Source organism: Danio rerio, chromosome 4 (assembly GCF_052040795.2).
Source record: "Danio rerio strain M-AB ecotype USA chromosome 4, GRCz13ab, whole genome shotgun sequence".
Classification (NCBI taxonomy): Eukaryota; Metazoa; Chordata; class Actinopteri; order Cypriniformes; family Danionidae; genus Danio; species Danio rerio.
In genome coordinates, this window is record NC_141024.2 from 77,035,001 (window position 1) to 77,062,259 (window position 27,259).

General features: G+C 40.1%; 1 long non-coding RNA gene and 1 other non-coding gene across 3 annotated transcripts in view; one reads left to right on the forward strand and one right to left on the reverse strand.

The window, feature by feature from the left end:
- Positions 1–720: 720 nt before the first annotated feature.
- Positions 721–802, forward strand: trnas-aga (transfer RNA serine (anticodon AGA)). The gene has a single exon. It is a non-coding gene; the product is annotated as a tRNA-Ser (tRNA).
- Positions 803–16,659: 15,857 nt separating this feature from the next.
- LOC148682782 (uncharacterized) overlaps positions 16,660–27,259 on the reverse strand; it is a 104,483-nt gene continuing 93,883 nt past the window's right edge. The window contains exons 1-6 of one of the 2 annotated variants that reach the window (XR_015943154.1): positions 20,681–20,752; positions 19,328–19,439; positions 19,133–19,203; positions 17,801–17,985; positions 17,434–17,637; positions 16,660–17,016 (exon numbers count right to left, since the gene is read on the reverse strand). This is a non-coding gene — a long non-coding RNA (uncharacterized LOC148682782). Of the gene's footprint in view, positions 17,017–17,433; positions 17,638–17,800; positions 17,986–19,132; positions 19,204–19,327; positions 19,440–20,680; positions 20,753–27,259 lie in introns of those variants that run through there. The other variant, XR_015943155.1, reaches the window with a different exon arrangement.

Here is a 27,259-nt window from a genome sequence, read left to right on the forward strand (position 1 = left end):
TTCGAATCCGGGTCACGGCAGGTTTTTCAAGGTGACATTGGTGTCGCACTCTGTGTTGCCATCCGTTATCTCCAGCCTTCTTTTAGTGCAGGCTGTGCTAATGGCACGTCCTGAATGTTTACGTTTCCTAAAGTGTGGAAGACTAGGAATATGATATAAGAGAAATAGGATCTTTGATGCCAGCATGCTGTGTAGATAAGTACTGATCAAGTCACGCTTCTAAGGCATGGAAGGAATCTTTTCAATTGTTGAGTGTCCATTCATTGCCACAACAGCAGAAAGACATTCTGCAGTTATCATTGATCTATTTAATGTCTCCTACATGACATGAAGTCCAAACTATTGTGTTGTACTGATGTCTACACCTACAAAAACCATAAACCCAACCTCAAAGTAACCTGTCATGTTTTAGCAACATCCACACCAACCATAAGCTTAAAACCCCATCTCACGGTAAACGTTGGTGTACTGTAAAGGTCTGCGCCGACCACAGCCCAAACCTTGCCTACTTGTAAATTACTGTTGTGGAGCCCTGATAGCTCAGTCGGTAGAGCATCAGACTTTTAATCTGAGGGTCCAGGGTTCAAGTCCCTGTTCGGGCGTGTGACGATCATTTTGTGGAGCCACAGCTTTTGCTGTTGAGCTATCGCTTTATGAAAGTTTCATCTGGATGCACAATATGTGTACTAGGCATAAAGAAATGGCAGTACAGGCAGTCTTGTAGTCGTGGCCGAGTGGTTAAGGCGATGGACTAGAAATCCATTGGGGTCTCCCCGCGCAGGTTCGAATCCTGCCAACTACGTCCTCCCCCTTTTTAAAATTGCAGCAGTCGTCAATTGTTTGCATTTCCATTGTTTCTTGGGAAAAGCGTTGTGCTGGTAGGAGGAGAAAAACAACAGAGTCTTCTCACTGAAGAGAAAGGGCCTTATCACAGGGAGGAACATACCACACAAGGGTCACAACGGCTGTCTCGTAGCTTGCCGTGATCGTATAGTGGTTAGAACTTTGCGTTGTGGCCGCAGCATCCCCGGGTTGAACGGGGTCATGTCATGAATTCGACTTTTCATCAATTAGAAATTATCAGACCGGAGGTTTTGAATATCAGAAAATAGACTTTATTCTCCATAATAAAGCCGAGAAAGAGCAGAGCAGGCCCCAGAGCATTCTGAAGTCTCTCCGGGACACCTTCTAAAGTATCTGTGTTCTCCATAATCTTTATACAGGTAATTATGACACACCCCTTTGTGTCTCTTTTTAACGCTTGACCACTTTTGAATAGCTTTTCTAGTCTAAGGGGTCCTGCTATTCTTGGCTCTCAGCCCACCAGCTCATGTCAACAGAGATGTTACAGGTCTATGTCAGCAAAGTATAAATACAACTTATGCAAAGGAACTAAGGGTTTACATACATTGTTATGATAGGATAATAACTTGATAATATGTTACTCATTCTAACTTCTGCCACATATAGCTTCATACAAGTATTTAACATATATAATCAGTGCTTTACATATTCAGTTATTCTACACAATCAGCCATTCAGTAGCCTTCTCCTAGTGTTGCTCCTGTGCAGGCATACTCATATTACACAGTATTTTTAACACATGCTGGCATGTTTGCTGCAAACACTACATACATTTTGAGAAGAGAAAATTAACTGCTTTACACTTAGAAAATACTACACACTGAGAGAATAGAAATCTTCTTCAATCCCTCTTCTTAAGACTTTAGTCTTAATATTATTGTCTTTTAACCCAAAGTGCAATTTCATAATCCAGTTCTCTTAATTACCTCTATCTAGTGACTGATATAAGCCACATAGCTGTTATCAATTGACTAGATTATGCCACTGTATTTTGACAGAAGTCCAGCCAAACATCTCCCCTCTTTTTTGATTTGAAGGAAGTAAAAGACTGTACTCTGTTTTTTTCTCTTAACACATCAAAGACAACAATGTTTTAAGCATAAGTATTCAGTTGGTTCAGTCCTAGCTGCTGGTTTTCACACTCATGTAGAATATACTGAAGTGATATTATATATAGGTACCATAAAAGCAATATGCAAACAAATTCAATATGCAAACATAAAAAGCATCAAATGTTGATCTTGATCTTTGGTCATCCTTGTTTCTCTTCTTCTAAGCTACCAGCATCTTCACTTGACTTTAATAGATGTTAATGGAGATGTGTGGTTAAGAGTCTGAGTTTTGAAATCTGCAGTTGTGCAATTATCATCCCTTGACTTGTGGCACTGCTGTATGTGGTATTCAGGCATATTATCAGAATCACTCTTTACTTTGTTCTGATTAACTTGTCCTTCCACACGTTGCACTTAGTAGTTTAGAGCTTTGGAATATTCAGGCTCCTCTGTTTCCGGTCAGCTTTCCCTTGCTGGAGTTGTTTCCTTTCGCTCCTTTGAGGCATTGGTACCCCATTAATGGCATCCACTTTGGCAGCTGTTGGATTTGCCCTCATCCAGATATGGTCCTTTCCTCCTGAGCTCTCTCCTTTTTCCAGAACATCCACAGATAGACTCGATCAGCTGGACCAATTGAACCTTGTATCACTGCTCTCTCACACGGCTCCTTTCTGGTTTCCTGCACAGATATCGCTTTGCACATGGCAATTAATTGTTTCTTTATTTAAGTCCCTACTGCATTAGACATCCTTGCAAACCATTCCAAGAGGTTATGTGCAAGGTTATAGGTGAGATTATATGAAAGGTTTTATGCAAAGTTTCATGTGGTTTCTTGCAAGGGTTGACCCAATAGTAGTTCATGTGATGCAGTGTTAGATGCCTGTTTCTGTCAGTTTCCATGCCATCATTCACCAATGCACTTGTTAACACATTAAACTCATTAAGTTTATTATTTTCACATCTTTCATTGCGCGTTGGCCTTGATGGATCATCTTTATCTCTTTCAGCCATTTCTGGTAATTGAGCATAATACAATTACTCTCTCTTTTGCTTTATTCAAAAATTGTCATACTCCTTTAGATGTTTTTATTTATTGATCACTTATTCACTTTGACTTTAATTACTTTATGAATGCAAACCTTTTATGAACTTATTTCTGCTGATGTTTCAAATCCTTGGAAGTGCTTCTGTCGTCACAAATGAATAACTGTTCCTGCTTCATAATTTGCTTCTGGTACCATCTCCAATCATCTACTCATCATAGTTTCTCAACTGTACTTGTTTACAGAATAATTCTCGATCCAGTCAACACCAAAAACAGTCATCATCTCTCACTGTTTGGAGCAATGGTCTCCAGTCAAGTCTTTTAATTGAACTAGATCTTTGTGAAGTTGCAGATAATTCAATCATCCACATATTGTGACAGTGTCCATCCTAAGATCTTCTCCCTAATTTTAACCCTTTATGCATTCTGGTGTATACAATATATGATAGTCATCAGCCTACACAAGTACAAACAAGTTTCTACCCTCCTCTGGTAGTTACCTAAAATAAACTCAATAGAAACCCAATACTTGAAATATTTACCATCCAAAAAAAACAAATCTTCAAATACAATATGAACTTCAGCTGGAAAATCTTCTCCTATTGATTGCTCTTAAATCATATTATCAACATTAAGCCTCTTTTATCTGTCTTGATTAACCATTTATTTTAATTAGCAAATTAACTTCAATTAAACATTATTAGTTACTTATAATTTACATTTACATTTAGTCATTTAGCAGACGCTTTTATCCAAAGCGACTTACAAATGAGGACAAGGAAGCAATTTACACAACTAAGAGCAACAATGAATAAGTGCTATAGGCAAGTTTCAGGTCTGTAAAGTCTAAGAAGGGAAGTATTAATGGTATTAGTATTTTTTTTTTGTACAGTTAGTGTGATATTCAAAGAGGCAACTGCAGATTAGGAAGTGAAGTGGAGACTAAATAGTTGAGTTTTTAGTCGTTTCTTCGAGTGACTCTGCTGTTCTGATGCAGTTAGGGAGTTCATTCCACCAACTGGGCAGATTGAGCGTGAGCGTTCGCGAAAGTGATTTCTTCCCTCTTTGGGATGGAACCACGAGGCGACGTTCATTCACAGAACGCAAGTTTTTGGAGGGCACATAGATCTGCAGAAGTGAGAGCAGATAAGAAGGAGCAAGGCCAGAGGTCACTTTGTAGGCAAACATCAGAGCTTTGAATTTGATGCGAGCAGCAACTGGCAGCCAGTGCAAACGGACTAGCAGCGGAGTGACATGTGCTCGTTTAGGTTCATTGAAGACAACTCGTGCTGCTGCATTCTGGAGCAGTTGAAGAGGCTTGATAGAGTTAGCTGGAAGCCCAGCTAGTAGAGAGTTGCAGTAATCCAGTTTGGAGAGAACAAGAGCTTGAACAAGGAGTTCAGCTGCATGTTCAGATAAGAAGGGTCGGATCTTTCTGATGTTATAGAGTGCGAATCTGCAAGATCGAGCAGTTCTAGAAATGTGGTCAGAGAAGTTTAGTTGGTCATCAATCGTTACTCCAAGGCTTTTCACCATTTTGGATGCAGTAATGGTTGCCCCATCCATCTGGATTGAAAAGTTATGGTGTAGAGACGAGTTGGCAGAAACTACAAGCATTTCCGTTTTTGCGAGATTCAGCTGAAGATGATGATCTTTCATCCAGTGTGAAATATCCAACAGGCAGGCTGAGATACGAGCTGGAACCGAGGGATCATCAGGATGAAAAGAGAGGTATAGCTGGGTATCATCAGCATAGCAGTGGTAGGAGAATCCATGTCTCTGGATGACTGGTCCTAGAGATGAAGTGTAGATGGAGAAGAGAAGTGGCCCCAGAACAGAGCCTTGAGGCCTTATTACTCCTTTAAATTTAAATAGAAATGTCTAGGACAGATTGTATATTACAGTAAATGTTTCTATTAATGCTCCTATTTTTACACTTTTTGAAAGAGTTTTATACCTATTTCAGCATCTAGTGTTTTTCTTTCTGGGCAGATCTACATCTGATTTAATTTGAACCCTGACTACACAGCAAATTCATTGGTGTTAAATTTCAAGTGTTGTGGTAATTCAGAGTAAAGTGTTAAAATTCTAGAGTTAGATAAAGGTAAAATAACCCTCTCAGCGTTAGAAGCTGATTTGCCTCCTTGTCACACAGAGTAACATGTATCTACCTTTGTAGAAAACCCTTGTATTTGAGAAACTAATCAGAGTGTCTGAAATCTCGCCACACCCTCATTCACCTGGCCCTTAAATTAGTCAATTAGTTTAGTCCACTAGACAGAGCGAATGACCACAAATAAGTGAATTCAGACACCTGCTGATGAACACCTGCTGTTAACAAGCACAATCACTGAAGGAATAAGAAATTGAAGGAAGAAATAAAACTACAGACACAGCCTCACACCAAACCAGCTGAATTAAAACAGAGAATTAAACAACTCCATTAAATAATAGCATAAGCAGCTTCACTGATTACAGTTTGACTTCATTTCTGTAAGAATATTTTTTTTATTCAAAATATTTCATTTGACCTCACCATCATGGAGATCAGAGGCTGCTTATTTGAGCTCTTGAAGCTTTACTGTTATATCCTAATGGTTCTCTGACTGCTATAACTGTGTTTCTAAAACTCATCAGCTATAGCAAGAAAGCTCAAGAGAAACTATACTGTTGATGCTTAATTGTTTTTAATTTCAGGTGTTTATTAAGTTGATTCATAAAGATATGCAAATATAATTGTATTAAAGCTGCATGGGACAATAATACTGGCAGTCTGCTGCTCTTCATAGAAAATTCAACAAACAATTAGGATACAATTAATAATTAAAGTATCATGCACTAAACATTCAAGCTCCAGCTTGCTCTTTATGACACACAGGCATCAAGAATCAGGACATGAACCTCAACCGTGGTTGCTAAAAAAAAAAAAAAAAGCTGCATAGTTCATGCCGCAATGCATGCTGGGTGCCAGCATAGTACAAAGCTCCCAGCATGCATTGCAGCATGAATAAATTATGCAGCTTTATGTTCTTACAATCTCTTTCTTTTCCTTTATTTTGTGTTGTTTTTGGGAGGTGATATTTCAGTAGTGTTTTTTTTTAACTTGATTTTATTTTTTTTGTTTGTCACCATCATTGAGATTCAAAGACTAATTATTGATGTCTGTGTGTTTTTGAGTTCTGCCATAGATTAAACATTCTCATTGTAAATATTGTTTTAATTTTATTTTATTGGAGCTTCAGTGGTTGTTTATTTCTCACACATAACTAATATGATACTGAATTAGAAAACAAGGAAAGGATGGCTATGTTATCATTAATAATCTCTTCAGACTGACACTTAAATTTTCTTTCGGCTTTCCATGCTGTATGTTTAAATAGTGTAATTAACACTATCTATAGCAGCCAAAATAAAAGACATTTATAGTGAGAAGTTGAAGAGCCTGACTAAAGCAGACTCTGTCCTCCATCATGGTGACTTCAAATGAACAACGGAAATTTCATCAAGAGCTTTTGTTCACATGACAGAAATAAAGTCAAAGGTCAGTAATAGGTGAAGCTCCATGGTAAGTTGTTTAATTTGATGAGTTTTTTTTTAAAGATGTTGAAAAATATCATTTTTTATTGTGTAATTTGTTTCATTTTTATTGATTATTATTTTATTTAGAGTTTTTTTTTTCTCATTTGATTTCATCTTTGGTTTTGGCTTGTGTTTTTCTGTCCTTCAGTGATTCTGCTTGTTAACAGTTGTTCATCAACAATTCTCAATCCTCCTTTAATTAGACACTTAATTGTCTCATTAACATCATCACTGTCTGAGTGTTCAGCCCTCTGTAGTGAGGACACTAGTGAGGATTTTGCTCTGGAATTTAAGGCTTACGTGTGTGCATCTTCTTTTGTTTAAAGGAAACTGTGTAGTTACTAATGCAGTCAAAATCTGTTAGCTACTAGCAATAACACATGAAAACATTATTGCATCTAAAGACTTTACATTTTTGTGCACTAAGCTATGATTTTGTAAAATAAACAATGTGTTAGTTCATGAAATATGGTTAATTTTTGTAAATTTATACAGTTATATAAAACTTTCATGTTTTTCACAGAAAGATTCTGGCAACCACAGCTGCTGGTATTGTCACCGACTCGGTCCCAGTCATTCCCCTCGCTGACCAGCAGAGGTCACCATCTCCGGACTTCTAACCATTACGTCATCCTTCTCACTCAGATCCCAGCACACCTGTTCTCCATCTCACTAATGACCCACGTACCACATATAAGCAGCTCACACACTCACTTCATTGCGAAGTCTTGTTTAGCCCCGGCCAGCATTTCTGAGCGTTCTAGCCTGCCTGATTTCCCGTTGACCACTTCAGCCCGTTTCTCGACTCTGCTCTGTCTTCTGCCTGCCCTTGACCTAAAGCCTGATTACACAGACTCTGATTCTCGCTGCCTGCCCTTGACTAAAGCCTGTATTACGGACTCTGAACCACGCTGCCTGCCCTTGACTCAAGCCTGGTAATCACTCTGCCTCTGTTATCTGCTAATCATCGTTGAGTTGTATGTTGTATGGTGCACAGCCGTGCGAGGTGTTGATGTTTAAGTGTGACTTAATAAATACTGCAAAATGGATCCCTCCGTGTCAGTCTCCCCGTTACAGAAGACTTCGCCCAACACGGATCCCGCAGCCATCCAGGTTTTGTCTCACGAAGTCACATCACAAGCTCAGGTATTGTCAACACACCAACAACAACTAACACATCTAACCCAGTTAACAGACGAACTGGTGAAATCCCTACAAAACCTGCAAGCTGCTGCCACTGCGCAACCCACCGCCAACTACTCTCCAAGTCCGCTCGTTGTTGCACAACCCCCGATGACTTCCGGAGTTCGATTGGCTTTTCCTGACAAGTTCTCAGGTAACCCAGCAAAATGTAAAGGCTTCCTATTGCAATGTAAACTGTTTATCGCCCAACAGCCCCATCTGTTTAAGGACGAAAATGGGAAAATTGCTTTTGTGTGCTCTCTGCTCACTGGGAAGGCGCTAGACTGGGCTACTGCAGTTTGGCCAGACAGTACCCCGATATTTCCCTCGTTTAATGACTTTCTCAAACGTTTCTGCACTGTGTTCGATCATCCGGAGGGTGGTCGTAATGCTGGCGAGGAGCTATTGTGCATCCAACAAGGAGATCGCTCCGCAGCTGAGTTCGCCCTGCAGTTCCGCACTTTGGCAGCGCAAACTGGCTGGGCTGATGATCCGCTTGCCATGCTTTACAGAAAGGCTCTAAGACCAGAATTGCAGCGAGAGATGGCATGTCGTGACGAGGGAAAAACACTGGATCAACTTATCGAGCTTTCCATAAGGTTAGACACTCTCCTCCGCACTCGCAACCCGCTCTGCTCAATTGCTTCCAGTCCTGTATCCCCTGAAACCTCCGCTGAACCCATGCAATTGGGTAGGACCCGCCTGAACCCAGAAGAGCGAGAACGACGGAGAAGAAATCACCTGTGCATTTACTGCGGACTTCCAGGTCATACGAAGGTTTTATGTCCCAACAAGCCTCTCCCTAAAACCCTCTCGGTGAGTGCAACCACTATGTTCACTACCACTAATAATGTTGTGAATCTGCCTGTCACTTTGAGAAACGATGGAGATGAGATTGAGACTATGGCCATGATCGATTCAGGAGCCGCTGGTAACTTTATTGATTACACGTTTGCCACCACTCACTCCATTCCTTTAACCTCCTGTGATTCCTCCATAGCCATCACTGCTGTAGATGGGCGCCCTTTTGGAGAAGGACGTATAAAATTCCAGACCCTGCCAATCTTGCTTCAAACAGGCTCTCTCCATGAAGAGGAAATTTCCCTTCTTGCCATCAACTCCCCTAAACACTCTGTGATTCTTGGGTTACCATGGCTACAACAGCATGACCCTCAAGTCTCTTGGAGAACTGGTGAGATCATAAAATGGAGCAATCAATGCTTTACCCAATGTCTGCATCCTGTTTCCCCTATCCAGATCAACACAATTAACAAGACCGAAGACTCTGAACTCCGTCATGTTCCTGATGCTTATCACGATCTAATTGAAGCATTCAATAAGCAGAAGGCTACTAAGCTCCCTCCTCATCGTGATAATGACTGTGCCATTGAGCTGCTACCCGGCACCACGCCCCCTCGTGGTCGCATCTTCCCTCTCTCACAACCTGAAACTGAGGCTATGAAGAATTACATCTCTGAGGAGCTAGAAAAAGGATTTATTCGACCATCTACTTCTCCCGCTTCAGCAGGGTTTTTCTTCGTCAAGAAGAAGGATGGCAGCTTACGCCCTTGCATCGATTACCGAGGCTTGAATGAGATCACGGTCAAATGCCGCTACCCATTGCCATTGGTTCCTGCTGCCCTTGAACAACTCCGGTCCGCCCAGTATTTCACTAAGTTGGACCTCCGTAGTGCATATAACCTCATCCGCATACGACAGGGAGACGAGTGGAAAACCGGGTTCTCTACAATTGACGGCCACTACGAATATCTCGTTATGCCCTTCGGCCTAGCAAACAGTCCTTCCGTGTTCCAGGCATTTGTAAATGAGATATTTAGAGACATGCTCAACAAGTGGGTCATAGTATATATTGACGACATCCTGGTCTATTCCAATTCGCTATCTGAGCATATCCAGCACGTTCGGGCAGTGCTCAAACGTCTCATTCAAAACCAGCTGTATGCAAAAAGCTCCAAGTGCGAATTCCATCAGACCTGCATCTCATTCCTTGGCTACATTATCAGTCCAGAAGGCGTGGCCATGGACCAGCAAAAGGTTGACTCTGTGACACAATGGCCACAACCCGAAACCATTAGGCAACTACAACGATTCCTGGGCTTTGCTAACTTCTACAGACGCTTCATAAGGAACTTCAGTTCAGTCGCTGCCCCACTGACCGCCATGGTCAAAGCTAACAATGCTCGCCTTAAATGGAACCCCGACGCTGTCCGAGCATTTACCCAGCTAAAGACTCGCTTCTCCAGTGCACCCATTCTGCGTCATCCTGATCCCGAACAACCCTTTGTAGTCGAAATTGACGCGTCCAACACTGGAATTGGAGCCATCCTGTCCCAACGATCCCTAGTGAATAAGAAGCTCCATCCCTGTGCCTTCTATTCTCGCAAGCTCAACTCCGCTGAACGGAACTACGATGTGGGAAACCGAGAACTCCTCGCCATGAAAGCCGCGCTAGAAGAATGGAGACACTGGCTTGAGGGCGCAAAACACCCTTTCATCGTCATCACTGATCACAAGAACCTAGAATACATCCGGTCTTGTAAACGTCTGAATCCTAGACAGGCAAGATGGGCGCTGTTTTTCACCCGATTTGACTTCCAAGTCACCTATATCCCTGGCTCGAAAAACATCAAAGCAGATGCTCTGTCCCGCCTCTCAGACGATGAGACCTCTGAAATCCCTGATGAACCCATAATCAAAGATCCTCTAATTGTCGCTCCCATCCAGTGGGATATAGAACAGGAGATCCTTCAAGCCGCCGAAAATAATCCTTCTCAGCAGCCCTGTCCAGAGAATAAAATCTTTGTTCCCCCGTCACTTCGAGAAAGACTCATCTCCGAGGTACATGATCACCCCAGTTCCGGTCACCCAGGCAGCACAGCCACCGTACAAATGATTCAATCCCGCTACTGGTGGTCATCCATACACAAGGATGTAATCAATTTCATCAACAAATGCTCACCCTGTCAGATGTCCAAACACTCCCGTCACCGTCCAGCTGGATTACTCCAACCCCTGGAGGTGCCACATCGCCCCTGGTCACACATCGCTATAGATTTCATCACCGATTTACCCATATCTCAGGGCAAAACCACCATCCTCACCGTAGTGGACCGATTTTCAAAATCCTGCCGCCTTATCCCCATTTCCAAACTGCCCACAGCCATGGAAACGGCCGAATTACTCTGCGAGTGTGTATTTCGGTACTATGGTCTCCCCGAAGACATCGTGTCGGATAGAGGTCCCCAGTTTACATCCCGACTCTGGTCAGCATTCTTTAAAAATCTCCAAATCAACGTTAGCCTAACATCCGGCTATCATCCCCAATCCAACGGGCAAAAAGAGCGCTTGAACCAAGAAATCGGCAGATTCCTCCGCACGTATTGTCATTCGAACCAGAACGAATGGGCCAAATTTTTGATGTGGGCAGAATATGCTCAGAACTCCCTCAGAAAGGCATCTACTGGATTAACCCCATTTCAATGCGTGCTGGGCTTCCAACCTCCGCTCTTTCCCTGGTCCGGCGAGACCTCTGAACTCCCTGCGGTGGATACCTGGTTTAAAAACTGCGAAGAGGTCTGGAACGCAGCTCACACTCACCTCTCTCACGCCGTAAGGCGTTTCAAGGAACAAGCCGATCGACACCGACGTCCTGGTCCCATGTATTCCCCAGGACAATGGGTATGGCTTTCCACCCGCGACTTACGCCTCAAGCTGCCCTGCAAGAAACTCAGTCCCAGGTACGTGGGTCCTTTTCAGATAGAAAGACAAATATCTCCTGTTTCGTTCAGACTGACACTCCCTAATCATTTTCGTATTTCCCCAACTTTCCATGTCTCTCTGCTCAAGCCTGCTGCTGGTCCAGCCGAGACGGATAGGGAGGTGGCAGCCGGTGAACAGGGTCCCCCGCCTCTTATGATCGATGGCGAAGAGGCTTACCAGATCCACGAGATCCTGAGATCCAGACGCCGGGGCGGACAACTCCAATATCTCGTCGATTGGGAGGGGTACGGTCCGGAGGAGAGATCTTGGATTAACCGCAAGGACATCCTCGACACCACACTACTGGAAGAGTTCCACTCACAACATCCGGAGATGCCGGCCCCTCGCCCCCGTGGAAGACCCCGGCGTCAAGAATTGCCTCACTTCAGGAGCCGTTCGTTGGGGGGGGGGCTCTGTCACCGACTCGGTCCCAGTCATTCCCCTCGCTGACCAGCAGAGGTCACCATCTCCGGACTTCTAACCATTACGTCATCCTTCTCACTCAGATCCCAGCACACCTGTTCTCCATCTCACTAATGACCCACGTACCACATATAAGCAGCTCACACACTCACTTCATTGCGAAGTCTTGTTTAGCCCCGGCCAGCATTTCTGAGCGTTCTATCCTGCCTGATTTCCCGTTGACCACTTCAGCCCGTTTCTCGACTCTGCTCTGTCTTCTGCCTGCCCTTGACCTAAAGAGTGATTACACGGACTCTGATTCTCGCTGCCTGCCCCTGACTAAAGCCTGTATTACGGACTCTGAACCACGCTGCCTGCCCTTGACTCAAGCCTGGTAATCACTCTGCCTCTGTTATCTGCTAATCATCGTTGAGTTTAGGGATGGGAAGATTAATCGATATGTATCGATACGCGGTCATGCGCGTGCACGATGCGAGTGCATCGGTTGAGCAGCAGAGGATGAATGAAATTTTGGAAGCAAATCGAGATGCATCGGTTTTTGCGAGATGCATCGGTTTTTCCAAGATACAGCTTATATTTTTAATATAGAATGTATTTTTTATTTATTAACAAGTGTTGTCAACCTGTTTTTGGCGCATAATTTAATCGACCTACATAAAGTAAGCCTAACGGATTTGCGGATGTGTACACTTACACTACAACTCAGTGTATCAGGTGTGCGGATGAAGCTAGTGGTGCGCCCTAGGAAAGCGCGAGAAGCAAAACAAACATTTTATTCCCCACTGAGTTTTAAATCTAAAGTATGGCAACATCATGGATTTAAGGATGGACGACATGACAGGACAGATGCAATTTGCAAAAGTGTGCCGCGCATCTGTAAAATACGCGGGCAGTACGACTAATCTGAAACCTCACTTGAAGCGGCGCCACGGTGTTGTTGTGAAAGCTCCATTTTCCAGTGGACCTCTATTCTGCCGCCCTATGCGCGGATATAACTGAGGACGCGGGTGTCGCGGACCTCTATTCTGCCACCCTATGCGCGGATATAACTGAGGACGCGCGGGTGTCGCGGACCTCTATTCTTCCGCCCTATGCGCGGATATAACTGAGGACGCGGGTGTCGCGGACCTCTATTCTGCCACCCTATGCGCGGATATAACTGAGGACAAGCGGGCGCTGATGGAGGTGTCGCGGACATAACTGAGGATGCGGGTGGTAAGGGGGGTGTTGCGGACGCCGCCCTCTCTTTACTGCCGCCCTAGGCGGCCGCCTAGGTCGCCTCTATGGACGTGCCGGCCCTGTTCATCTGCAAAGATATTCAGCCTACTGTCACGGAGAACGAAGGTTTTAAACACCTCCTCCTGTTAATTTTTATTTAATTATAATAATAATAATAATATTAATAATAATAATGATAAAAATAATGGGTGTCACGGTGGCACAGTGGGTAGTTTGACCACCTCACAGCAAGAAGATTGCTGGTTTGTTATATTTTTATTAGCCTGTTGTTTACAGTGACAGTGATGTTTCAACGCAGCATAACACTGCTAGTTCACGACCTTAAGTTTTGAATATTCAGTGGCACAATATATCTTTGTAAAACTTGTTTTCATAGTTGAAAAGTTAAATCACAATTCTTGTTGTGCAATGCTAAACATTTAAGTTGAAAGAGTGCAAATATATATATTTTAATATATATTGCACTTATACATTCTGTTTATCTTGAAAATACTTAAATAATATGTGCTATATGTTCTAAAATGGCCCTCTACTGTAAACTGACACTCTGGCTCTGAGAGAAAAGCCAGTTTGTAAAAAAAAGTCTTGGTTTTGCTTGGTTAATATGTAATCAATCAAACTCATTCAATGGCACAGCATCCTCTTTCACATCATCTCATAAACTTGATTTAATTAGTGCTGAAATATCGCATCGTATCGTGATATGGGTGTGAATCGTATCGTGTTGCATCGCAATATGTCACAAATGTATCGCTAATATATCGGATCGTATTCTTTGTATCGAGATGCGTATCGGGTCGGCATTATAGCTAAGATGCCCAACCCTAGTTGAGTTGTATGTTGTATGTTCGCACAGCCGTGCGAGGTGTTGATGTTTAAGTGTGACTTAATAAATACTGCAAAATGGATCCCTCCGTGTCAGTCTCCCCGTTACAGGTATTTTTTCGGAAATTTAACAGATATTTTACACAATAAGAGTTTGCTATTCAACACTCTCTTGGTGTTGACAATGTAAACACTTTCAAAAGTGTTATTTTTAACACTTATAGTGGTTCCCATATAAACTCTGAGGGAGTGTTAATTTTAACTCCAAGGTAGTTAAATCTACTATCTAAAATTTGCAGTGTGGCTGTCAATCCAGTTTAGAATTCAGTACAAAGTACTGCTCTATGTTTTTAAATCCCTCCATGGCCCCTGAGTATATTTCTGAGCTAATTAATATACACCAACCCGTGAGATCTCTTCACACTAAGGATCGACTCTATTTGCCAGTTTCACAATCACGCTTGAAATGTGGGGTGATAGAGCTTTTTCAGTCACAGCTGAAGACTCTGGGCCGATCTTCCACTCTCCTTAAGAACTTCTCCAACTCTTGAGTGTTTTCAGAGGTCACTGAAACACTTATTTTCTTCAATTTTTACTTGTGTGTTGTGAGTTGATGTATTTAGTTTCTTGTATGTTTGCTTGTATTCTGTGTTTTATGTTCAGCACTTTGGTAGCCATTGTGGTTGGTTGAAAGTGCTCTAGAAATAAATTGAGTTGAGTTGATTAGGATAAACAGCATGAGCACAGAGCTATAGTGGAGCTGGTGAAACCCTCCATGATGATGCAAGCCAACCTTTCTGGAGGTTTCAAACACCTCTAGACTGCCTGGATGTCCTTAAAGGGGGGCTCTAGAGTGTGTTTTTAAGGCTTGGTTGTGTTGATAGAATGCAATGCGATGTGTGCTCATGCTTTATTTGTAGAAAAGCTTATTTTTATATATCTGACTTTGACTATATACAGCTACTTAGCTAACATGAAGACAAATGTCATATGTCCTAGTTCCTCTGAAAGGCCTGTCCTCAAGAGGCTTTGATTGGTCAGCTAATGTATTGTGCTGTGATTTGCAGATTGGCTTCACGTCACCAGGAAAAGTGTCACGGCTCTACAAGCACGCACTTTTGCGATATGTAAATCCTATCAGTCAGAGTAGCTGTTAGCCGTATCAGTGTGAGCCTGAATCAGACAGAAAATGACACTGAGGACACAGCTGAAGCTCACGCCTGCTCTCTAAAATATCATCTGACAAGTGTCTGTCACATATATTCAGAATAAGCATGTGTGAGTCATATGAAACATTCTCATATTTTTAGAGTGTTAGTTATCTGAGATGTAAAATGCCGGGAAAGTGTCCTCATAGAGAGACACTGCATTTTTTGCACTGAATTTGCACAGAATTTTTAGCTGAAATGTTAGTGTGACCGTGTATAGGATAAGTGGTAGTGATTGATGTTGATAACAACCAATCAGGGGCCAGTGCTGCCTATTTTAGAGCCGGTTGGCTGTGTTAGGTGATGTGTCACCTCCAGCCCCGCCTTTCTTGTTCCGCGTTTGTTGACATCTGTTTCAGGTATGTTAGCGGTTGTGTGTGTGTGTCTCTCTCTCTCTCTCTCTTTCGATTAACGTTTGGATTAATCATCGTGGTTTCATTTTTAGCCTGGTTTTTCGTTGGTTTTCCTGTTGGTTGCCATGGAGTTAATGACTGCCACCCATTCAGCTCGCTTGTAGCATAAATGGAGATGACTAATTCGTAATACATGAGTGTACTACTCCCGGCTTGGTAAGTTTCTTATGTAGAGATTAAAGGGGAATGCTAGCGTGTGATTTTGCAAACAGTAACCGTTTTTGCATGTGCATATCTCTTGTAGGATTCTCCCTCTCTGTCCTGGGCGATTATAAATAAAGATCTAGCATCTGTAACATTACTCCGGTTGTGTTTGAAAGATTCTGCTATCCTGAGATCTCTAGTGGAAAGAACTACTACTGTTGTTTACTACTGCTGCCTGCTTCTACTATCTGCTGCTGCTACATTTACTGCTGCAGTTACTACTAGCTGCTACTGCTACCCGCTACTACTATCTGCTGCTGCTACATTCACTGCTGCAGTTACTACTAGCTGCTACTGCTACCCGCTACTACTATCTGCTGCTGCTACATTCACTGCTGCAGTTACTACTAGCTGCTACTGCTACCCGTTACTACTATCTGCTGCTGCTACATTTACTGCTGCAGTTACTACCCAGATAGCAAAATACACTCGGGCCAGTTCCGGCTAGATTGTCGCCTGCCGAAGACTTACCCCTCGGCCCAACTTCGGCTGCCGGACTCGGGCCGGATGCCTGTGGACTCACTGCCCGATTCCGGCCCGAATCAAGCGGGCCAGATGCGGCGGCCGTAAGCGAGCCGACGCTGCGCATCCGCGCCGGAATCGGCGCGAGGGTAATGTGCGCTGCGGCCCGGAGCTGGCGCGACTCCGTATTTATACGCCTTATAAAACCTTTTGGTATTACATTGGTACTTGATATATGGTATTACAACCATTTGAATTTATATAACAGCAAACACAGACTATAATGTAAACACAAAGTGTAAGCACTGCGTTTAACCTTTGAATAAAGTGCAAACTGCATACATATTCTGTAACGAAAATAATCAGACAAATGACAAAATAAATAAATGTTAAACGTTTATTGATTGCAAGAAAAAAATAGTATTAAAATTTTATACATAATTTTGTAGTGCACAAGAATATCAATATAAAAACAACAATAAAACAACACAATAAAGACACACAGAAAGATTTAAACAAAAAATCTAAAAATTACACACAAACACAGATGTTTTTAAAACAACCCTGTTTTCCCAATAGACTTGAATTAAAAATTTGTAAAAAACAGCTAAATTTTATATAAACCTAAATATAGAAACCCATTTAAGATATAGCAAGAAACATCTTAAAAATACCAATGACAATCCGTAAAATATCCAAGTCAAACTTGTAAAAAGTACTGCAGAATTCTGAAGAAACATCTTGAAACATTTTTTAATAAAACATTAAAATAATAATAAACAAACAAATATATATATATATATATATATATATATATATATATATATATATATATATATATATATATATATATATATATATATATATATATAATTGCAGAGTCAAACTTATTTTTAAATAAACTTGAACAAAATCAATTGCACAAACAGCAATTTTCTTTCAACACGTCTTGTGCAATTTTATATTTACAATTGTATTTGTATTACGTTTATTAAAAATGTATCAAGATGTTTCTTCAGAATTTGGCGCACACACATACATACATACCATACATATATACACACACACACACACATATATATACATATACACACATATACATATATATATATATATATATATATATATATATATATATAAATGCAAATGAAAGAAACAAATTGTTCAAGTATCAGGGAACATCCTAATACACTTAAAATGTTGTTTAAAAAATAAAACAAAATAGTGATGTAGACATTTGACACATTAGCTTTCTCTTCTTTCTTCCTCCATCCCTGTCAGGGGCAAGTTGTAGCTACCTTGTAATGCATTTTTCCACTTCTTTATCAGTGGCGTGGTATGGACATTTGTCCTCACTCCATCTGTGATTAAAAGATAAACAGATAATTAGTAGTGAACAAGTACTAATGTAAAAAAAAAGAAAAAATTAGGAAAAAAGTAGGCTACCTACGAAGCAAAAAAAAAAACAATAAAAAAAACAAATAAACTTAAAACACTTTGAAATTAGCAAGAGCTTGAACTTACCAGTTTCTTCATTTGTTCGGGCTGCTCCTTTAGTTGATTTTCAAGCTTTTCCAAATCAAATTGGCCAAAGGAAGGTCAAATGTGTTTACATCTGGAATTTCATCACGTCTGTTTTGGTTTTGTGAGAATCAGGCCCAGCTGCTGCTTTATGACGTTGCATGATTTTAAAACTTCAGTCAGTCGTGCTAAAAAAGAAAAATAACAGATTAGTATAAATCAACCTGTAGCTTATTCTCATACAACTTCTGTAAATACAACAGTGGGTTAGACACTGCTGATATTATCTAGTTGATCTTTACTTTCTAGCTGCATTAAACCTTAACAAATTTAGTGATGTCTTCAATTCTTACAAAGACATCACGAGATGCAATAAGTTCTGTCTTGATCTCAAACTGCACTAGAACAAAGACTGTAAATGTTCATAGGTGTACTGCAGGAGTGTCCAAACTTTTTGGGTCGAGGGCCAGATGCAAAAAAACAAACGTTGTCGCGGGCCAAATTTTACATACATCACACAGACACGTGTGTATATATATATATATATATATATATATATATATATATATAAATACAGTTGAAGTCAGAATTGTTAGCCCCCCTAAATTATTAGCCACCGTTTATTTTTTCCCCAATTTCTGTTTAACGGAGAGTTAAACATTTTTTTCCACACATTTCTAAACATATTAGTTTTAGTAACTCATTTCTACTAACTGATTTATTTTTTACTCAAGTTAACTAGTCAAGTTAAGGTAATTAGGCAAGTTATTTTATAACAATGGTTTGTTCTGAAGACTTAAGGGGCTAATAATTTTGACCTTAAAATGGTTCATAAAAAAATTTAAACCGCTTTTTATTCTAGCCGAAATAAAACATAAGTCTTTCTCCAAAAGAAAAAATATTATCAGACATACTGTAAAAATGTTCTTGCTCTGTTAAACATTATTTGGGAAATATTTAAAAAAGAAAAATAAATCAATGAGGGGCTAATAATTCAGACTTCAACTGTGTGTAGATAGATAGATAGACAGACAGACAGACAGACAGACAGACAGACAGATAGATAGATTTATAGATCATAACAAGAACTGCTGCTTAATTGAATGCATGTAATAGCGACACCCGGTGGTTATTTATTGAATTACGTTCATTTTTGTATAGCGGGCCAGATTCTATTGATATTTATAAAAAGCCTCGCGGGCCGTAGTTTGGACACGCCTGGTGTACTGGAATGTACAGTATCTGTGCATCTTGATGGTGGTCTTAAGATTTCTGCCATAGTCACTGATGGTGATGGTACTTGTGGTGCTGCATTGATTTCTGAAATCTTCATACCTGCCTTTTATCCAGCCTCTTTGTTCCAAGTAATTTTTCTTCATCACGGTATAGATGTGTCTATACTGTCCCTTAATCAGATACATTTACAAAACAAAACATCACTTTAGTATAGTGCCAGGTCAAAACTCACAGGTTGTAATGGATCAATGACATAATGTTGACAGTATGTGTTTAAAATAATTGCAAACAAACCTGTTCTGTCTTTAGATGTATGACAGGCGATCATCATCCTCATCTGTCTACCAGTCAGAAATCACAGTTGGGTTGGATGTTGGATGTTTGAGTCAAGCTTCCTCATATGCATCTATAATGAAACATCACATTGTTGTTAACCTCCCGTAAAGAAAAGTTCAAATCCTAAAATACTATCAAAGTTAATTAATGCATATAATACCTATAGTGTAAATAATCAGTACACAGAAGGTTGCACAAGATTTATTTAGAGATTCATGCAGAGTGACAGCCTTATGAATCTGAGACATAGATTTGTAAGATGGCCAAGCACATGCATTATTCTGTACCCATGAAGATTAACCTACCATTGTGAAAAATGTTTGATGATGATAGCCAATAACAATAAACCATTTCAGCTGTTTGTGAAGCAATTAGTAATGTGATGTCTGAAAAGCTCAATCTATGTTGAAAATGTATCAGCAGTTTACAGCTTATAATGGACTTTTAGCACACAACTATAACATGCCTATTCACGTTCAAAAGAGTGTGCCATTGACTTCTTTAGTCGTGATGTGCTGCAAAATGATCTCACTAACCTTTGTTAAACAAGAACAATAAGACTTAACCAACAAATATTGTTACCCATTCATTTAAATCAGAATTTATCACTGTCAATAACATAAAAAAAACATCAAAATCTGCTTTAAGACGTTCAGTTTTACATTAACTGACCATTACAGCTTGAACAAAAGATATAATTGATTCACATAGGCTAAAACATATGAATTAAAGTGCATAGTAATATATTTCTCTTGGATAATTTAAAGAGAATAGTAAACAGTCGAGTTTCGATCATTTTTCGTGACTAACTGCATAAACAAGATAAACAATAATATTTTATTAATCCAAAACGATTAGTTTTTATTTACACATAATCACAGAATTAATACTGTTGGATAAGTATACGCCTGTACAATGATTTTTTCAACATCCACGGTACTTTATAATGTTAAATCAGGAAAAAAACACGTTTTGCCATGTTAGCGTTAATGGATTCGTCTACAGAAACTTTCTTTAACGCAAAGTTAGCATACACACAAATTCGTTTCATGTTTCTTTAAAATAATTAAAATAGTTTTCAGTTACTACACACGTTACAATCTAACATTGTGTAAAAGGAAAAGGAACTTTCAGACGTGTTTGTAACTGTTAGCGTTAGCATACATTAGCTCCAGTCGTGTTTCTTAAAGCAAGTTACATTTCGTATCAAACTGTTTTAAATTACTAAACGCTGTTACAACCAAACACCGTGGAAATGTTTTAAGCTCTAAATTCGCTAATTATACAGTACACAAGCAGTAAAAAGCTTACCTTTCTGACCGGAATCGACGTGAAATCTTTGAAAAACCAAACTTTTTCTTCTTGTGATCTTCGTGCCATGGTGGTTGACAACCAGCTTTTTGGAGCATTACCGCCACCGTCTGGATTGGAGTTTGGATCATGAGTTTAGTCACGCATGTGTTTATTATGAAACCAACATCTGCTTTAAAAAAAAAAAAACAGTCAGCACAGGAGCGTGCTATCTCAAAAATAAGCGAATTTTACATAGTTTTTCTCTAGATGACATGTATAATCTATTTATAAATAATATTGTTTTGTTTGCGTCTAAACATTGCGACCATCCACACTAAATATTCTTTTTTTTTTTGCTATCGTACCATGAATATTTTCTCAAATTATCATTAAACGTGGAGCTAACAGATTACTAGATAAAATAAAAACTTAATCGGTTGCCATCAGCCGAGTCCTTGCCAGAAGCGGCCAGGACTCTACCGACAGACTCGGACCGGATATGGTTGACCGGAATCGGGCCAGTGCTTTACAGCCGCATCACAGCCGCATGTGCGCGAGCGAGCTGCGGGCCGCACTCGGCCCGGATAACACTCGCTGATGCCGAGTCGGAGCCGGAGGCGCCGGAGGGCAGCCGAGCTCGGGCCGATTACTGCCTGCTATCTGGGTTCCTTACAGATTTATGTATCCTGCCAAACTGAGCTTCATGCGTAAGGGCCAGTGGAGGATCTGTGAGACGCCAGGGGATGTACAGAAGTATATTGAAGAATTCTGAGAAACATCAGGAGAGTAAAGACAAATTTTAAACAGTTGGCTGAATGTTCAACTGTTTTATTTTTCAAAGCTATTATCATAAATCAAGGTAATTAACTGCGAACACCTAACGTGACAATTATTCACCTACTGTATAATGGCCAGTTAAAAACAAATAACCTCGGCCTATATTTAAATGCAAGTCAGTTCAATGATTGTTTGAAGAAAATGTTTGATTATTCTTGATGTTCTATTTTATTAGGTTGTCTGTGGGCAATGTCCAATGACTCTTTTATTGCTAGCCAAGGATGTGTTCCTAGTAATACGACCATCCAGGCCTGTTGAAGAATCTTTGCAATATAATGGGAAAGAGATAGATATCGGCTGGTTCTGTTCAAATGGGGTAAACGCCGGTTTGTTAAGGTTTTTCTTTTCCCTTTTTTCCCCTGTTTTTTTCCTTTTCTTTTTTCTTTTTCTTTAATGGGCAATTTTTTTCTCTTTTTTTGTATTTATTTCTTTTATTAATTTTTTGCATTATGATTATGGACATATGGACATGTAATATTCCTAAGTATGTCAAGTGAATCTCAGTTAACATTTATATCCTGGAATGTTAGGGGGTTGGGTAAACTTTCAAAGTTAAAACAAGTCATGAATAGACTTAAAACATTTAAAGCATCTATTGTATTTCTACAAGAAACCCATCTTTTGTCTAACGAATTACTAAAAGTACGTAGAAGATGGCCAGGTGAAGTAATCTCTGCTTCATATGCATCTAACTCAAGGGGTGTATTAATTCTGATACACAAAGCCATTCCATTTAAAGTGTCAAAAGTGATTGCAGATAAATTCGGCAGATATTTAATTGTTCAAGGCTTTCTTATAGATAATAATATTACCCTTGTAAATGTGTATGGACCCAACTCTGACAGTCCAGAATTATTTGAGAACTTGTTCTTAATCTTGGCCTCTCAACCTGGCTATTTAATTATAGGAGGAGATTTTAATGTGACATTAAACCCACATTTAGATCGATACAATAGTAAAGAGATGGCTCACACACAAAGTAGGAAAAAACTTAATAGTTTTATAGAGGAACTTGATTTATGTGATCCATGGAAGAGAAAATATCCAAACAAAACTGAATATTCATGTTGTAGTTCATCATTAAAATCATATTCACAAATAGACTATTTTTTAATCTCCAATAATTTATTCCATCAAATTGTTGACTGCTCCTATGAGTCTATTGTAATTTCAGACCATGGTCCAATAAAACTTGTATATAATGTTTCAAAAATTTGTCACGGTTGCAGGTTTGTGCGCTTTTCCGGAGTGTCTGTTTGATCACATTGGTATGTTTTTGTTCTCCTCGTGTATTTGTTTTGATCACGTGTGATGACGGCACTCAGCTGGCTTGATGAGCTCGCCAGCTGAGGCTCATATTCGGGTCTATATATGGGCCACGTTTTCTTTGTGTCTTTGTCAGTTCGTTATGTGTGCTTATGGTGTGCTGTTCTGTCTGTGTGCTTAGGATCTGAGGACTAATTTCTGGACCCTGTTTCCTGTCTGATTCCTGCCCGATCTCTCCTAGCACTAGCACCATTCATTACTTGATTTTTGTTTGATTTTGTCAATAAATATTATTTTGTTTAACTTGCACTTGGATCCCTCAGAACATTCATTTATTCGTGACAAAATTATAAAAGGGCCTTGTAGATGGAGATTTCATCCAAGATGGCTTCATGATCCAAAATTTATGGAGTTCATTGGTACTCAAATTGATTTATTTTTTAAAACTAATCTGAAAGAAACATCTGCATCTATAAGATGGGAAGCCTTTAAGGCTTATATAAGGGGCCAAATGATAAGCTACACATGCTCTGTCATTAGAAAAAGGAAAATGGAATTACAAAATTTAGAAGAAAGAATTCGGAAATTAGAAGAAGAATATATAGAATATATATTCAGATTTGTCAAATTCCAACATACTTAAACAGGAACTGCTTATTCTAAGAGCAAAATATAATGAAATATCTGCAACAAAAGGTGAAGCCAGTTTAATCCGTCTTAAACAAACATTTTATGAGTATGGAGAAAAGGCAAGTAGACTTTTGTCTTGGCAGATAAAACAATTACAATCAAGCTATACATAATATTTATACAACAGCTGGTAATCTGACTTCAGACCCAGATGAGATTAATGAAACTTTTTCCAAATTCTTCCAAATGCTATATGTTGCGTGTGGCGTTCACTCCTGCCATTAATAATTACTTTCGATTGATCTTGTTTGTCCTTTTCCCTTTTCAGTTTTCTATTGGTTAACCTGGTGGCGTCAGGCCTTTAAAACAAACGGAAGCGGACTTCTACGCCTCTCATTCCTCCACGTCACCACAGTCTTTGACGGCTTTATTGTTGTGTTCTCCTTTATGCTTTCCTTTTGATATTTGTTTTGAGTGGGGAGCTCCAACCTGCTTTAGGTTTGTTTGGTTGTTCTTTATTATGTTGTTGGGCTCCCCATCTCTTGTCAATTTGGATTGTTTTGCTGGTTATGTTATGTTAATAAATAATTTAGCTGGAGCACTTTGGCCGTTGTTTATTATGTTACGTTGTCTTTTGGTCACGAGTCTTATTTAAGTTAGGGACCGTAACATAATTGGGGGCTCGTCCGCTTCTTTTTAAGTTGTTTCACTTTGTTCTCTTTTTGATACCAAACTTGTTTGACTTTACTGAACGATAGATCGTTAGACTATAATGTTTGGTTCTCATGGGGAATTCCTCATGACGTAATTTCGCGTCATAGGGAATCCCGCGTAGCGTGTCACACCGGAGCGTGTGCATGTGTGTGTGAACATCGTGTTTGTTTTGCTTGATCAACGCGGTTGCATGGCAAAGCTTGCTGGAAATGCAGGTAAGTGAAGTGTTTTTGTATACTGTTAATTGCATAGCGGCCTTTACTCCCCTGTTAGGCTGAAGAGGCGTTGTCCTTTGGACTTCGTCTGTTTTTTGTTTTTGTAGTGTCGCAAAGAGGCGGTTAGTGTTATCTGTTAACGCAGATATCTCGGGAGCACGTCCGTAGGATTTTGTGGGGTCGTCTATTATAGATTGTCTCACAATCCTGCTGGTTTTTAGTGCATAATAACCCGCCGCTGAACTGCGTGAAGACTAGGTGAGTTAAACAGGTGAAGTTCCGTTAGGCAGGCGCAGATAGAGGGGTGTATTTGCTCGCATTTGGTATACTTTGTAACGTTTGTTGTCACTTCACTTTCCTTTGCATTATCCTTCTATTTTGTTATATAGTTAATTTGCGGAAGTTTGTATTTTGCTGTTGGATGACTAAGATTTGACGCAGATTTGATTTTTTTTGTATATTTGTTATTAATATTTTGACTGCGTGTTTTTCAATCTTATTATGGAGTTTAGTTTAGAGGAATTTGTTGCTCATCCGAGCATAGAGAAACTTGAACAGTGTACTAAAAGTAATCTGTTCTCTATTGCTGCTCACTTTGAAGTACCACTCTCTAAACAAGAGAAAAAACAGAAAATTAAAAATGAATTGCATACAGCCTTATGTGAAATGAGTATCCTTCCTCCTGTTAGTGCTGTCACTTCACGTGCTGATGTGCAGCCTGACTCTGAATTGCGTAGACTTGAGTTGCAAGTAGAAATACGGCGATTGGAGCTCAAGGAAAAAGAGCTAAAGCATGAATTTGAGCTGCGTAAATTTGAGATACAGGAAATTGGAAGACGTGAATCTGCTCGTTTGTCTAGGCAGTCAAGGGATTTTGATCCGGAAACAGACTTTGACATTAATAAATGCATTCGTTTAATTCCTCCTTTTTCAGAGAGAGATGTGGACAAATATTTTGTACTTTTTGAACGAGTGGCTACGACATTGAAATGGCCTAAAGAGGTATGGACTCTTCTTTTGCAATGTGTATTCACAGGAAAAGCCCAGGAGGCATATGCTTCTCTTTCACCTGAATTAAGTTTAAAATATGATCAGGTGAAATCTGCTGTTTTAAGGTCCTATGAATTAGTACCCGAGGCCTATAGGCAAAAGTTTAGGCGTTATAAAAAAGCTGAAAGCCAAACTTATGTCGAATTTGGTCGTGAAAAAACTGTACTTTTTGATCGTTGGTGTTCTGCACAAGAAGTGAAAAATTTAGAACAGCTTCGTGATCTAATTCTAATGGAGGAATTCAAAAATTGTCTACCAGACAAAATTGCAACATACTTGAATGAACAGAAAGTCACTAATGTACTAGATGCTGCGGTATTAGCCGATGAATATGTTCTGACTCACAGAGAGAACTTTGAAAAGCCATCTTTCTCTCCGTTGCAGCGTAGTCCTGTCACGCACTTTCACACTGAGCACAGTGCTAAAGATGCAGCTAGGCCAAGGCCAGTATGTGCTTATTGCAAAAAACGTGGTCATTTAATCAACAGCTGTTTTTTGTTGAATAAAAAGAAGCCTAAAACTGTGGCACTGGTAGAAAAAGTCTCAACATCAAACCTTTTTCAGTCAGGGTGTGTTGATTTGGAGATTTACTCACCATTTATAATGAAGGGAGTTGTTTCCTTGTCAGACAGTGATGTAAAAGTTCCTGTAACCATCTTGCGTGATACTGCCGCTTCTAGATCTATCATTCTACAAAGTGTGTTGCCTCTTTCTGATAAAACTTCGTTAAACTGCAATGAGATTGTTCAGGGATTTGGAATGAAACTTGTTAACCTGCCAATGCATTCTGTCCAGCTTGAGTCGGATCTGGTGTCTGGTCCAGTAGCAGTTGCAGCATGCACAGCTTTTCCAATAAAAGGAGTGGATTTTCTCTTGGGGAATGATCTTGCTGGGGGCAAAATCTTAGTGAGTCCTGAAGTAACTGCTGTGCCCTTTTTGTCTGAAGGCCCAGATGAACTGCAGGTGAAGTATCCAACAGTGTTTCCTGTATGTGCTGTCACTCGGTCAATGGCTAAAGCTAACTTGATAGACTCTGATGGCTTGGAGGATAGTTTTATGATAGATCTTGACAGAGAACCTAAAGTAGACTCTGATAGTGGCCCTGTTCTGAGTTCTCCATCTTCAGTCTCTGGTTTTACAGAGTTGGATGGAAAATGTGAAAACTCATCAGCTGACAATGTGCTAGAACGTTCTGAGCTGTCTGAGAGCTTTAGTGGGGTTCGTATGTCAAAAGAACATCTAATTTCTGAACAAAGGAGTGATGATTCGCTCGTTTCTCTGTATGAATTGGCTGTCCCTGAAGAGAAGCTTATCGACAATGTGTCTGGTTATTTTGTCAAAAATAACATTTTAATGCGCAAGTGGACGCCATCTTCTGCTTCTGTGCATGATGATTGGAGCACTGTAACACAAATTGTTGTTCCAAAAAAGCTTCGAGGTGAAATACTCAGTTTAGCTCATGACAACCCCTTAGCTGGTCATTTGGGTGTCACCAAAACCTATGATCGTATTTTGCGTAATTTTTTTTGGCCAGGTCTAAAACGGGATGTGAAGTGGCATTGTAGAACATGTCATACTTGTCAAATAGCTGGAAAGTCAAATCCACCGATTCCACCTTACCCTTTATATCCTATTCCAGCTGTAGACTCGCCGTTTGACCATGTCGTGGTGGACTGTGTAGGCCCATTGCCTCGTACCAAATCTGGCAGTAAATTTTTGTTGACCATTATGTGCGCTTCAACACGTTTTCCTGAGGCCATACCCATGCGCAAAATTACGGCCACGTCAGTAGTAAAAGCACTGACCAAGTTCTTCTCACTGTTTGGGCTTCCCAAGGTAATTCAAACGGACCAGGGAACAAATTTTATGTCTCGTGTTTTTAAAC